The sequence below is a fragment of the Ornithorhynchus anatinus genome, chromosome 1, assembly GCF_004115215.2.
Source record: "Ornithorhynchus anatinus isolate Pmale09 chromosome 1, mOrnAna1.pri.v4, whole genome shotgun sequence".
Taxonomy (NCBI): domain Eukaryota; kingdom Metazoa; phylum Chordata; class Mammalia; order Monotremata; family Ornithorhynchidae; genus Ornithorhynchus; species Ornithorhynchus anatinus.
This window is the reverse complement of record NC_041728.1, coordinates 138870880-138884241: the sequence shown is the minus strand read 5'-3', so window position 1 is coordinate 138884241 and position 13362 is coordinate 138870880. Positions and strand designations below refer to the sequence as shown.

Sequence of the window (13362 nt, the reverse complement as noted above, 5' to 3'; positions counted from 1 at the left end):
GCATTTTTCCAAGGGAACCTGAAATTTCTTGAGTTATCTATACCTTGATTTACAAGTCTGCCTCTTGCCAGAAATGTCCTAACCAGAGCCCTTCTAGGCTAGCTATTGAACAACATCATTAATCACACACTTCCATAATTACAGCTTGGGTTTTACCACAATCCACAGCACATACGCCTTCAAATGATAAATGCAGGAGAGAAGCAAGGAATACCACTAAGACCTCTATTGCCTTCCAAAAGCATCTGATACTATTCATCAGGCAATCTGAGTCCCGGCAGGGTCAGTTAGGAATTTACAGTAATCCTAAAACTACTCCTCCTCAGTGATGGTATTTCCACCTGGGTCAACTAATTAATTATGGTACTTGTTCACCAAGTGTGTACTATTAGCCAAGCACTGTTATAAGTACTGAGATAAAAGTTACGCAGGTTGGACATAGGCCCTGTCCACATGGGGCTCAGACTCTTAATCTCCATTTTATGGATGAGGTAACCGAGGCCCAGAGAAGTGAAGTGACTTGCCCAAAGTCGTACAGTAGACACGTGGCAGAGCCGGAATTAGAATCCAGGTCCTTCCTACTCCCAGGCCAGTGCTCTATCCACTAATCCACAAAAACACACTGCTTCTTCCAAAGTCAAAGGTGATTCATCTGATGCCTTTCCCAGTGACCAGCAAGACAAAATACAACTCGACATTTTCCACATTAGTATCAGCAACAACAATCTGTTGTTGGAGTGTCATCTCCATATGGAGGTGGTGGCATACTGAGCTATCAGTTCTGCTTTCTACGTACACCCCAAGAAGAGGGCAAGACTAATCAATCACAGAGGATTTTGTGTTTGGGCAAGGAGAAACGAGAAGGTATTGATTTTGACCTGGAGAAGCAAGTAATCTCTATTGACCTCCAAGAAAAAGCAAAATAAAGTACAAATTTTATTTAACAATTCCTTGGCCGCATTTACTGATATTGAATAAGTACATATAGTAACACAGCCTTCAAGGAAAGAAGATGTGATTTCTGATCACTTGTAAGGCATGTAAGCTGGACAAAAAACATATCCTAATGTACATATATGTAACTTCTTTACTGATATTGTCTGTCTCTCCTTCTAGACTGTAAATTCATTGTGGGCAGGGACTGTGTCTGTTTATTGTTATATGGTACAGCTCATAGTACAGTGCTCTGGACACAGTAAGCACTCAATAAGTACGAATGAATGAATGAATACTTCATTTTGTCTCAGTTCATAACCATTCAATTAAGTATAGAAAATAAAATGTCAGTACCTCGTCTGTACTTCTAAAACAGTCTTCAAATAATGCAACAGTAGAGAGCAATGAAGTAGCCCATTAGGTTTGAAGCCTGGAATGCACTTCATAGTAACTTTGCACTAGCACAACTATTGAACTTATTTCTGAACCCAATTTACAGACTAAAGTAATTTTAAATAATTAAGTATTCATTCCCAATTTCATTCTGTGGCCTAGTAAAAAAGCATGGGCCTGGGAGTCAGAGATCCTGAGTTCTAATCCTGACTCTTTAGTTTACCTATGTTTTGACCTTGAGCAAGTCACTAACTTTTTTGTGCCTCAGTTCCCTTACCTGCAGACCCGCCCCTGTCCTCTCCCCCTCCCTTCAGGCTCGCATCTCCTCCTGCCTCCGGGACGTCTCCACCTGGATGTCGGCCGGCCACCTAAAACTCAACATGAGCAAGACTGAGCTCCTCATCTTCCCTCCCAAACCCGGTCCTCTCCCAGACTTCTCTATCACCGTGGATGGCACAACCATCCTTCCCGACTCTCAGGCCTGCAATCTCGGTGTCATCCTTGACTCGTCTCTTTCGTTCACCCCACACATCCTATCCGTTACCAAGACCTGCTGGTTTCACCTTTACAATATCGCCAAGATCCGCCCTTTCCTCTCCACCCAAATGGCTACCTTACTGCTATGGGCTCTCGTTATATCCCGGCTAGACTACTGTGTCAGCCTTCTCTCTGACCTCCCTTCCTCCTCTCTCGCCCCGCTCCGGTCTATTCTTCACTCCGCTGCCCGGCTTATCTTCCTGCAGCAACGATCTGGGCATGTCACTCCCCTTCTTAAACAACTCCAGTGGTTACCTATCAACCTCTGCTCCAAACAAAAACTCCTCACTCTAAGCTTCAAGGCTCTACATCACCTTGCCCCTTCCTACCTCTCCTCCCTTCTCTCTTTCTACCTCCCACCCCGCACGCTCCGCTCCTCTGCCGCCCACCTCCTCACCGTCCCTCGGTCTTGCCTATCCCGCCGTCGACCCCTGGGCCACGTCCTCCCGCGGTCCCGGAACGCCCTCCCACCTCACCTCCGCCAAACTGATTATCTTTCCCTCTTCAAAACCTTACTTAAAAATCACCTCCTCCAAGAGGCCTTCCCAGACTGAGCTCCTCTTCCCCCTCTACTCCCTCTGCCATCCCCCCTTTACCTCTCCGCATCTAAAGCCTCATTTTCCCCTTTTCCCTCTGCTCCTCCCCCTCTCCCTTCCCATCCCCACAGCACTGTACTCGTCCGCTCAACTGTATATATTTTCGTTACCCTATTTATTTTGTTAATGAATTGTACATCGCCTTGATTCTATTTAGTTGCCATTGTTTTTACGAGATGTTCTTCCCCTTGACGCTGTTTAGTGCCATTGTTCTTGTCTGTCCGTCTCCCCCGATTAGACTGTAAGCCCGTCAAACGGCAGGGACTGTCTCTATCTGTTGCCGACTCGTTCATCCCAAGCGCTTAGTACAGTGCTCTGCACATAGTAAGCGCTCAATAAATACTATTGAATGAATGAATGAATACCTGCAAAATAAAGATTCATTCATTCCTTCTTTCATTCAATTGTATTTAATGAGAACTTACTGTGGGCAAAGTCCTGTACTAAGCGCTGAGAAGAGTGCAATAGAACAACAAACAGACACATTCCTGCCCACAACAAGCTCACAGTATAGGCAGGGAGACAGATTCAATATCTGTTCTCCCTCCAATCTAGACTGTGAGCCCCACGTGGGACCTGATTCTCTTGTATCTGCCTAATGCTTAGTGCAGTGCTTGACACATAATAAAGTACTTACTACAATTATTCCCACAAATACCACAACTGTTATTATTATTACTCCAAAGTCATAAAATTGAAGGTTGTATTAATACATTAAATGTTAAAGAAAAAGAGATATAGAAGAATTAAATTAAATAAAAGGGGAGAGGAAGAGTGATTGAAGAGAAAAACAAACCAATTATAATTTCTGAGACCCTTCTGTCCCTGCTTTCTTTTCATAACAATTTGAAGTAGGTTATTCCCTCTGGAAGTCACTTATATAATTTAGCTAATATGACTGCTTGCAACTGAGGCACTACTAGTTTGTTAAGAAATCTTTTCAATATTATAGTCGGTTAAAGTTCAATGTTCTTGCAGTGTCTTTTCCTTAGAATCACTATTCTCTGAATTCTCCAAAATTTCAGTTTCTGCTACATATAAAATTGGAAACTGTGATAGTCTAGAAATATGTTTTCCAATCCTAGTTCACCAACTGGGGCATGATAGTAAGCACTCAATAAATGCAATTTAATGAATGATAGCCAGTCTCTTATTTACAGTAAAGTCTGTTCATTCAATCATGTTTATTGAGCACTTACTGTGAGCAGAACACTGTAATAAGCGCTATTATGATCCAAATCTGACACCACTATCAAAAGTCATTGAAACAAGCATGGTTGCTCTGCATTTGTTAAAAAAACAGTAATTTTTTAGCTGTTTATAGCCCCATTTGACAAAGCTCATTGTGGGCAGGGAATGCCACTGTTGACTGTTATATAGTACTTTCTTAAGCGCTTAGTACAGTGCTCTGCACACAGTAAACACCTAATGAATATGATTGAATGAATTGTTTATTTGGCCTCTGTCTCCTGCCTTGGGTAGCCTCATCCCTACTGCCCAGCACTGAGACCTGACCACCCCAGCATCAACCCCAGGGCAGACCTTTGGGGTCCTGCCCCTCCAGACCAGACCTCCACAGCCCCACACACCAGCCAGATGTCTCCCCTGATTGATCAATCAATCACATTTTTCAAGGCCTTGCATGCAGAGAAATCAATCAATCATATTTATGGAGCACTTACTGTGTGCAGATCGCTCTACTAACTGCAGAAGAAGCTGTGTGGTATAGTGGATAAAGCATGAGACTGGAAGTCAGAAGGTCATGGGTCCTAATCCCAGCTCTGCCACTTATCTGCTGTGTGACCTTGGGCAAGTCATTTCACTTCTCCCCAGTGCTCAATAAAGTTCCTGGTACATAATAAGCACTTAAATACCACAATGATGATGATGATGATTACAATTTAACAGAGTTGGTAGACACGTTCCCTGCCCATGATGGTTTACAGTCTAAAGAAGGAGATAGATATTAATATAAACAAATAAATTAGGTCTATGGGCATAAGTGCTGTGAGGCTGAGAGAGGGGTGAATAAAGGGTGCAAACCAAAGTGTGAGGGCAACACAGAAGGGATTGAGCCCTCATTTCTTCTACTGACCCCTCTTTCTGCGTCACCTATGCACTTGGATCCATACCCCTTCAACTCTTCATCCTGAACTCTATAGCACTTTTGTACCTATCCCTAAATTCTGCCTCTTCCCCAACGATAATTTATTTTAATACCTCTCTACCCCTGTCTTCTATACCCTCTTGTGGACAGGGATCCCTTCTACCAACTACATGGCAGAAGCAGCATGGCCTAGTGGCAAGAGCCCAGGTTTGGGAGTCAGAGGACATGGATTCTAATCCCCGTTCCACCACTTGTCTGCTGTACGATATTCAGCAATCACTTCACTGCTCTGTGCCTGTTACCTCCTCTGTAAAATGGGTAGAGTGAGCCCCACGTAGGATAAGCTGATTACCTTGTATCTAGTGCTTGGCACCTAGTAAGCACTTAACAAATACCATAATCATTATTATTATATTGTACTTTCCCCAGTGCCCCTATTCATTCATTCAATTGTATTTATTGAGCACTTACTGTGTGCAGAGCCCTGTACTAAACGCTTGGAAAGTACAATTGGGCAACAAATAGAGACAATCCCTACCCAACAACAGGCTCACAGTCTAGAAGGGCAGAGACAAACAACAAAACAAAACGGTTTGCGCTCATATAAATACCACTGACAGATGGATGGATGGGTGGATGGATTAATTGTAAAGCAACAGGCTTTGGGAAAGGGAGTGGGTGTATATGGTTGAGCTGCTCCCCCAACTCCAGACCCCCTGCCCCGTCCTTGCTCTCTCCCCTCTCCCACAAATCCCAAATCCAGTTTGCTCTTCCCTCCGGTCCTAAAATAATAATAATAATAATGTTGGTATTTGTTAAGCACTTACTATGTGGCATGCACTGTTCTAAGCGCTGGGGTAGATACAAGGTCATCAGGTTGAACCACGTGAGATTCACAATCTCCATTCCCATTTTACAGATGAGGCCCAGAGAAGTGCCTTGCCCAAAATCACACAGCTAACAGGTGGCAGAACAGGATTAGAATCCATGACCTCTGCCCGGGCTCTTTCCATTGAGCCAGGTTGCTTCTCTGAAAGGCAGAAAGCTCTCGGGGGACGGGAAAAGGGAGGGGGTCCGCCTCCATTGGCTTTGGGGAACTGGATACAGGGGAAGGGGGTTGGCACAGGACTGGGTAGGGGGCTCCCACTCTTCTGGGTTGGGGGGAGCTGGGGAGAGAGGAGGGGGCGAGGGTCCAAAAACCCTGGGTTGGGGGAATCTGGGGAGAAAGGAGGGGGCAGGGGTCCGAAAACCCTGAGTTGGGGGAATCTCGGGAGAAAAGAGGGGGCAGGGGTCCGAAACCCTGGGTTGGGGGAGCTGGGGAGAAAGGAGGGGGCAGGGGTCCGAAAACCTTGGGTTGCGGGAATCTGGAAGAGGGGAGGGGGCTAGGGGATCCGCCTCCCCTGGTTTGGGGGGAGGGTAGGTGGTCCGACTTGTCTGGGTGGGCGAGAGGATGTCCGGGGATCCGCCCTGGCTGGGGACGGGGTGGGAGGGGGCTGGGGGTCGTTGGGGCGCGGCTGGAACGTAACGGTTCGCAGCTGGTTGGGCAGCTGTTAAGGCGCGCTCCCCCAGCTGCAGCTGCTCCGGGCCTTTGGATCCCACCACACCCTCCATCCCTCCTCCATCCCTCCTCCCTTCTTCCCTGCTCAACCGGGGGTCCCGACGTCAGCCGGACCACCGGGGACACCCCCGGCTCTTCCCCATCCCTCCCCTCCAGGCGCAGGAGGTGGCCCGGTGGCTCTTGAAAAGCTGGTCCTCATCTGAGCGCATCAGCCTGGCTATCCTGGGTGAGTACCTCAGCCCCCAAGACCTAGGAGGCTACTACTTTTCTAAAGGGGGCGAGTGGCAGCTAGCATCATCCTCTAGCTCGCAAGGATCTCTGCTTCCCCATTCTCCATCTGCCAAGTGGGCACTGTAGCCCTCTTTCCAGACTTTGGGGGACAAAAGTAGGTAATGATCGTGTTAATGATAGTGATATTAGTTAAAGCACTTATTAGGTGTGAACAGACCCTCTTAGGGTCACACCTGGAGAGTTTCTCCTGGAGGGAGAGTCAAGCAGAGGCCTACCCATTCCATTCCTAGCTTGGCCAGTGGAAGGCAATCTGCTACAAGTCAAAGCTCACCTGCGCTGGGCAGCAGCTGCATGGGAGAGAGGCGAGGGCAGAGATTCAAGTTTACTGCGCGAAAGGAGGAAATGGTAAACCCCTTCTGTATTTTTACCTAGAAAACTGTTATGAACACAGAACCACAGCAATTGCAGGTGGAGAGAGAGATTTGACCATGGCATCGTTATGGGTCAGAGATGACTCAACAGCATAAGACAAGACAATGTGTGAATAACTGTTGTAATCACTGGGGAAGATACAAGATAATCAGATCTGATACAGTCCCTGTCCCACAGAGGGCTCACAATCTAGGAAGGAAAACAAGTATTGAATCCCCGTTTTACATATAGGGTAACTGAGGCACAAAGAAGTGAAATGACTTACCCAAGATCACGCAGCAGACATCCAGCAGAATGGGGATTAGAATCCAGGTCCTTGGACTCCCAGCCACCATGACCCCTGCCCCCACTCTTTCCCTTAGGCCACACTGCTCTAACACCAGCTCCTCGACAGTTGGAGATCCCTTAAAGCGTCAGTAAGGGGAAAGTTTGTGCGTGGCTTGATTGACTAGTACTTTGAGTGATTTTGAATGGGCAAGGAGGCAGCAGAACCTTCAGGGGAGAGTCACCATCTCACCCTCCTCTCATCCCTAATCACCAGCCCAGCCAAAGGGCTAAATGACCCATTGATCTGTCCCACCGCCTCGACCCAAAAGAACTGTTCTGGGCTCCAAGTCTGTTTTAGAATTAAAAATGTTGTCTGCAACATACCTGTTTTTTATGGGTTATTAACTGCCTGTTTTTTTTAAAGTACCATTTGTGTGTAAATCTGAAAACTCTTTCAAAGAACTCAAGGAATGAAAGTGCTTAGTTTTCCAAGAACCTGGCCTTCTTCTACTCTGTACATCTCCTGCTGTCATGAATTTAATGTCTTTATAATGAATGCCGCTCAGGCTAAACTTTTCCTGTAACGGCAGTTATTTTAAAAGGGAGCACGAAGTACTTTTTTGATATCTTCTTTTAAATGCAGTAGTCGGCTCAAAGAAGGCTTAAAAGAAAAATGGTTTCGTTTCCTCCCTTACCTTTATGTGCTCTAGGAAATAATGATACCTCCTCAAGGCATTGTGAAATGTAGGCCAATGATCCTTAACCTGAAGTTCAATGAATCACTCTAGGGCAGTACATTTGGTTTTCATGACCACCTCTGATTTGAATGAGTAATGTTATTCTTATTCAGTTTGATGAGAAAAGGCTACAAAATGGGAGTGATTATTTTAAAGAGAGATTGAGAGAAGCATAAAATAATAGCGCATCTTCCCTGAGAGTGTTCTGTATATCTCTGTGGTGATGATGATGATTATGTATATCTCTAGCTAGCTCACTAGAGCAAGCTGCAGTGTCAAGACATAGGTCTGATTTTTTTTTTCCTCTCCTATCTGACATATGTTGTGCTTGCCCAGATCAGCACAAAATACTGTGCCATTCACATCAAACGATTAAACTCTTCAATTCCAGAGGAATATCAGAGGAAATAACTTTTTTAAGTTGCCAGAGAAAAATTACCTTTCTGGGATCATTGGACAAATCTGCAGGAAAAATAAGTTGCCACAAATTCCTCTCATCAACAGCAGTAAACTGATTTCTTGAAAACTGATTTCAACTTTTTCTTTAGAACGGAACATTATTCTCTTGAGCGACGATTTTAATTAAAACTATTTAAGGTAAAAAAATTAAACTTTAAAATGATTCATAGGCTTATCTTTGCAGTTTATTCATCCTGAAAGAACTTCTATTTTTTTTCCTAATTAAAGCTAATATAATGAAAAACTTACATTTCTGTAACTGGAATTTGAAGGTGGAAAAATAGATCGAAAGTTCTTTCAACACTGGAACTCTGCAGATAGAAGGGCAATCCAAACTTCTTCCAATATTTTAGTAAGAATCTTAAAAACTTGTTTCATAATGAACAAGTGTGAATTCCTCTCACCTGGCACACCAAGCAATGGCATTTATTGATCACCTAAAGAACGTTAGGCCATGGTGTACTATATCCCCTTCCTTCAGTTTAATATTCAGGTTGTCACATTTTGCATTGTTGGAATCTTGCTAAATTTTCAGCAGTTTTAGAGTCAAATTAATGGCTATGGAATCAGCTGTAGCCTCATTTCATGGGCCATAGCTCAGTATGTCTGAATAAACTTGAAGAACTTTGGAAACGTTGGTGTAATTCCCACTCTTTGAAATAGTACTTTCCTTGTATGTTTCCAGCCTCTTCCTCTTCCTGTAAATTTTTCTGTTGATCATCATCAGTAATATTTGAGCACCCACTGTGTGCAGAGAATTGTACAAAGCATTTGGGGAAAAGATAAAGAAATGGTCTTGCCCTCATGGAAACTACTCCTCAACTCAGAGAAGCATCTATCAGTTTCTTGCCCTCTGTTTACCTATATATCTTGTCATCCTTCCTTTTGGTGTGTTTATTCCTGGATCTCTACCTTTCCTCAACTCCCCTTTTCATTCTCATTTTCTTCCATCATCTAGTAATATCCTCTGTCCTCAATGCCCCATGTATGTACCCTCAGTTCTATCCACTCGGTCTTCTTATCTATTCTTTTAATTGCTTAGAAGCAATTTATGTCCTTTCTATCCCCTCCCCCAACCTCCCTCCCTTTCTTTGGTCCCCTTGTCCCTTTCTGAGTTTGTGTTTTGGGTTGGATGACTGGTGATGAGGCTAGTCCTGCAGGGAACAGGAGGAAAATGCCAAATATTGGTATAGGACTACCCCTGTTCCTCAATCCTAGCTAGGCACCCTGCTCCTGCAGAAAGAGGAGTCTAACCATCTATTCCATGGTATATGTAGCCTGGTAGGACATTGTGCGTGGCCTAATGGAAAGAGCAGGGTCCTGGGAATCAGAGGACTTGGATTCTAATCCTGGCTCCTTCCACCTGTGCTTCGGACCCCATTCCCACTCACCTTAGAAAGACTATCACCCCTTCCCTCCTCCCCTCAACCACTCACTCTCCAATGACTTCTTCCCCCTGCCTTCAAACATGCCCATGTCTCCCCCAAGTGTTTACTACAGTGCTCTGTAAACAGTGAGCGCTCAATAAAATACCATTAACATTCATTGATTGTGTGTACATGGGGCTGGGATCCTGGATCTCTTGCTGACTCTCTCAGCCTCACATGCATATATTCTAAAATAACCCCTAAATTAAGATAACCAAATTAACTCCTCTTTTTTACCCACATATAGCTTAGGTCTTGTCTTATGCTGTCCAGTCATTTCTGATCCATAATGACACCATGGACACATCTCTCCCAGAAAGCCCCAACTTCAGTCATTCTGGTCATGTATCCATAAAGTTTTCTTGGTAAAATATGGAAGTGGTTTACCATTGCCTCCTTCCGAGCAGTAAACTGGAGTCTCCTACCTCGACTCCCTCCCATGCCAGTGCTGCCCAGAACAGGTGAGTTTTGACTTGTAGCTGATTGCCTTCCACTCACTAGCCACTGGGCGAGCTAGGAATGGAATGGATATGCCTTTGCTTGACTCTCCCTCTCTTAGTCAAGACTGGTAGGGTACTTGAAACTCTCCAGGTGTGAGCCTGAAAGAGGGTAATAGCTTAGGTGGAGAGAAATAAATTTATGGCATGAAGATAACATCACAAGAGCACTTGAATCTCACACCTCCAAGCAAACCACAAATTCTCACTGTTTGACTTCCCTTCACTCTACTCTCAAGGGAACTTGGCTTCACCCAGAGGGATCAGAACTTTCTCACTATTGGTTGTAGGGTCCGCCACCTCCTAGAATGTTCCAGTTATTTTGGGGACTTCTAGAATATGCCAAACAATTCTGGTGGAAGGGTGTGTCCTTTGGCCTGCCCTTTTTCTTTTCTGTTAATAGCCCCCAAGTGTAATAGTACTGAGTCACTTAATTGGCATGGTGCATGCTACTAGGTGCTGGGAAAGTGAAGAATGACCAAGTTCCTTACCTACAAGTGCTCAGTACAGTGCTCTGCATTTAGTAAGCACTTAATAAGTATGACTGATTGAGAGGATGTGCTCTATCGCCATTTGAAAGATCCAGTCCTTTGCAAGATTGAAGAGAAAGATTCGAGTTATCTCCTAAAGTAAAACTATGCAGATAATGAGGAATCATTGCGTGAGTGAATGGGGTACAAACCAACAAGAAGGGGATTCAGAAAGGGAACAAGAAATGAGGTCACAGTAACCAAATGCAAAAGAGGGTAAAAGCAATACAGTGCAAAGAATAAGAAATTAGAGCACAGCACAAACTATAAGATAAAGAAAAATCAAAAAGAAGGTCACAATGACCCAATGCAAAAGAACAGTAGACTAAGGAGTAACTAAAACAGAGTAAAATAAACCAAATCAATCAATCACATTTATTGTGCACTTACTGTGTGCAGGACACCATACTAAGTACTTGGGAGAGTACAGTGCAACAATAAAATAGACACATTCCCTGCCCACAGCACAGTTGCCAGTAACAAAACCCAAAATGATCCCAAATGTTATATACCCAATGAACAGAAGTAAAATTTAAAAAAAAATAAATGGAGAGGGACACAATAACCCAGTGCAAAGGAGCAGTAGAATAAAATAACTTTCCTTGTACTTTGTTTTATTTGTAATCATCCACAAGAAAAGCCCCCCAAATCCCAAACTAAGTATGACTCATGGACAAGTAAAATGGACCAAAATCCAAAGAGGGAACCTACTAATTACAGATAAGCAGCTTGGCTTAGTGGAAAAAGCATGGACTTGGGATTCCAAAGACATGAATTCTAATCCTGGCTTTGCCACTTATCTGTTGTGTGACCTAGGGCAAGCCACTTAACTTCTCTGTGCCTCAGTTACCTCATCTGTAAAATGTGGATTGACTCTGAGCCCCATGTGGTACAACCTGATTACCTTGTATCTATCCCAATGCTTAGAAAAGTGCCTGGCATATAGTGAATGCTTAACAAATATTACAATTATTGATTATTTATTATTAGATAATAAATGATCATCAGGGAAGAAGGGGTCAAAGTAGCAGAGGATTAAGATGAGCTGGTCCAAAGAGGCAGAGGTATGTCCTAATAGACACCTCAGCCTCGTGGTGACTACCAGATCTCCATAAACCAGTTCAGAGGGTAGTCCTTTTGCTGTCACAAAATAATAATAATAATAATTGTGGTATTTGTTAAGCGCTTACTATGTGCCAAGCACTGTTCTAAGCACCAGGGTTGATACAAAGTAATCAGGTTGTCTCACGTGGGGTCACAGTCTTAATCTCCATTTTCCAGATGAGATAACTGAGGCACAGAGAAGTTAAGTGACTTGCCCAAGGTCACACAGCAGACAAGTGGTGGAGCCGGGATTAGAACCCACGACCTCTGACTCCCAAGCCCATGCTCTTTCCACCAAGCCATGCTGCTTCCCAAAAGGACATCAGGGTTTCACAAATGTCCACAGAAAGGTCAGCTCCTAGAGTAACCCTAGAGACCCAACTGCTGTAGACTCCCATGGTCACTGATCATGTCCATGCCAAGCTCTGGGATTCTCAGAGACTTGCTCCTCCACAGCTGACTATTGTAGAACCACTTATGTGCCCCTCCTGCCTCAGTTTACCCAGACCAGGAACAAACAGGGCTTGCCCTTGATAATGACATGGATGAGGTCCCTCAGACTCAGGTTGGATCAATCATTTGTATTTATTGAGCATTTACTGTGTGTAGTGCTTGGGAGAGTACAATAAAACAGAGTTGGTAGACACATTCTGTGCTCAGAAGGTGCTTGCAGTCCAAAGAGGGAGACAGACATTAAAATAAATTATGGGTATTGATAAGGAGGTGAGGATGGGAAGGAAAAGAATATAAATCCAAGTGAAAGGATGACACACAAAGGAGAGAGAGTAATGAAAATGAGGGCGTAGTTGGGGAAGGACTCTTTGAAAAGGTGTTATTTTAATAAGGATCTGAAGGAGAGGAGAGTGATGATCTGTTGATTATGGAAGGGAAGGGAGTTCCAGGCCAGAGGCAGGATGCGGGTAAAGGGTCGGGGGTGAGATAGTTGTGATCAAGGTACAGAGAGTAGGTTGTTATTGGAGGAGCCAAGTGAATGTGCTGGGTTGTGGTAGGAAATTAGTGAGGTAAGATAGGAGGGGACAACGTTCTTGAGTGCTTTAAAGCCAGCGGTAAGGAATTTCTGTTTGATATGAAGGTGGATGGGCAACCACTGGAGGTTCTTGGGGAATGGGGACCTTTTTCTGTGGTTTGTTTTTTTAAGAAAAATGATCCAGGCAGGAGACTGTTGAGTGGAGAGAGACAGGAAGCAGGCAGGTCTGCACTGACACTGATGCAGAAGTCAAGATGGACTGAGATAAGTGCTTGGATGAATGTGACAGTAGTTTGTAAGGAGAAATAAGGGGAGATTTTAGCGGTGTTCTGAAGATAGAACTGACAGGATTTGGTCCCAGATTAAACATGTGGGTTGAGTGAGAGGTATCAGTCAAAGATAATCCTAAAGTTAAAAGCTGGTGAGATAGGGTGGTGGCGCTGTCTACTGTGATGGGGAAATCAGGGGAAGTGCAGGGTTTGGGTGGGAAGATGAGGCATTCTCTTTTGGACATCTTGAGTGTGAGGTGTCAGTGAAACATCCAAGTAGCAATATCCTGAAGG

The 13362-nt window shown here is 44.3% G+C and overlaps 1 protein-coding gene and 1 non-coding gene across 3 annotated transcripts in view; one reads left to right on the top strand and one right to left on the bottom strand.

Annotated features, from left to right (window-relative positions):
* The first annotated feature begins 6113 nt into the window (after positions 1-6113).
* Positions 6114-13362, top strand: part of SPATA16 (spermatogenesis associated 16) — a 221093-nt gene continuing 213844 nt past the window's right edge. For both annotated transcript variants that reach the window (XM_029046862.2, XM_029046814.2), the window contains exon 1: positions 6114-6353. The gene's annotated coding sequence lies outside the window, so the exon portion shown is untranslated. The remainder of the gene's footprint in view (positions 6354-13362) is intronic.
* LOC114816561 lies at positions 10152-10289 on the bottom strand. Its single transcript, XR_003764351.1, has one exon. It is a non-coding gene; the product is annotated as a small nucleolar RNA SNORA7 (small nucleolar RNA).